The sequence below is a fragment of the Piliocolobus tephrosceles genome, chromosome 3 (genome assembly GCF_002776525.5).
Source record: "Piliocolobus tephrosceles isolate RC106 chromosome 3, ASM277652v3, whole genome shotgun sequence".
Classification (NCBI taxonomy): Eukaryota; Metazoa; Chordata; class Mammalia; order Primates; family Cercopithecidae; genus Piliocolobus; species Piliocolobus tephrosceles.
Window position 1 is genome coordinate 182,832,838 of NC_045436.1, and position 1,478 is coordinate 182,834,315.

Sequence of the window (1,478 nt, forward strand, 5' to 3'; positions counted from 1 at the left end):
GGGCGCGCGCCCTGCTCCCGCTACTCGGCGGCGCGCACCCGGCCCAGACCCGGCGGCCTCGGGCGCCGCGCGCAGTGACGTCACGGTTCGCGCCCAATCACCGTCCGGAGCCGGCGCCCCAGAGCCGTGGGCGCGCGGCCGCGTAGGCCGGCGTTGGGCGCGCGGCCCGCGAGCGCGGGTCCGCAAACTCCTGTCCCGTGAGAGGGGCGCGGAGCCTGGGGCCTGGGGCCCGCGGGAGGCGGTTGGCGGCGTGCGCCTCGCGGAGCGGCAGTGCGGGGAACGGGTGGGGAAACCGTCGCAGAGGCCCCGCCGTTGCGGACCCGGGGCCTCAGCACAGACGTGGCGGAGAGGGTCAGACGCCGCGACGGGGCAGGGCAGGGCGTCGTGCCCTTCCCGCCTAACGGCCGCAGGGCGTGAACAACGAGTCCCCCAGCGAGGGTCCGGCCCGGAGCTGGGTGCGGCTGCGGGAGGACCGCTCGCAAGGGGAGAACGTCGGGTCCAGGGGCTCTGCCCCAGCGCCGCTGCGGTAGCGCCGGGCTTAGAGGGGTGGCGCGGGCGTGCGGCACTGGGAGGAGGAGGAAGCGGCGCGGGCGAGCGGGGAAGTCAGACGCTGCAAAAAGCGAGAGGGCCGGGCCGCTGAAGCTGATGTGATTTGCTGCCTGCCGCTCATGGAAGTTCGGCTCCTGCCTCCAGGTGCTGCCCGAGCCGGCGGCCTTGGATTTTCTGTCAAGCAGGTTCAGGGAGCCGGGGACACCTTCGGCCTTGAGCTTTAGTGTCTGCTCGAGCTTTACAGGCCCAGCTTGAGGCCTCGTTGAGAAGAGGGCCCAGGGGAGCCTGGCGAGAGTTTGCTCAAGGAGAGCTTTGTTAAAGGGCTCCACCCGGGTTCCCCTCAAGAAGGGTCTTGCTACCCGGCCTCAAAACGCCACCTCAGCCTAGGTCCTGTCTCCCCGGACCCAGCTCCAGCCGCCAAGGAGTGGCCACAGCTCACCTCCCTTCTTCCTCTCCCGCGCCCCCTCCACTGTTGTCCCTTCACAGGTGCTGGGCCCTGTATGGGTTGAGTTGTGCCCCGCCCAAAAAAACAAGTGTTGCTGCAAGACTTACTGTAAGGCTACAGTAATTGAGACATTATGGTACGGGTGGAAAAATACACAAATAGATCCATGAACAAAATAGAGAACCCGGATATAGACCACATAATGGAGTCAACTGAGCTTGACTTTAGGAAATGGAGAAAAGACATTCTTTTCAACAAATGGTGCTGGAACAACTGGATGTCCACGTGCAAAAAAAATGAGGCTAGACACAGACTTTACATCCTAAACAAAAATTAATTCAAAATGGAGCCAAGGCCAGTGGCTCACACCTGTGAGAAGTGTGAGCCAGCACTGTGGGAGGGCAAAGTGGAAGGATTGCTTGAGCCCAGGAGTTGGAGACCAGACTGGGCAACATAGCAAGACCTCGTCTCTATCACCAAACAA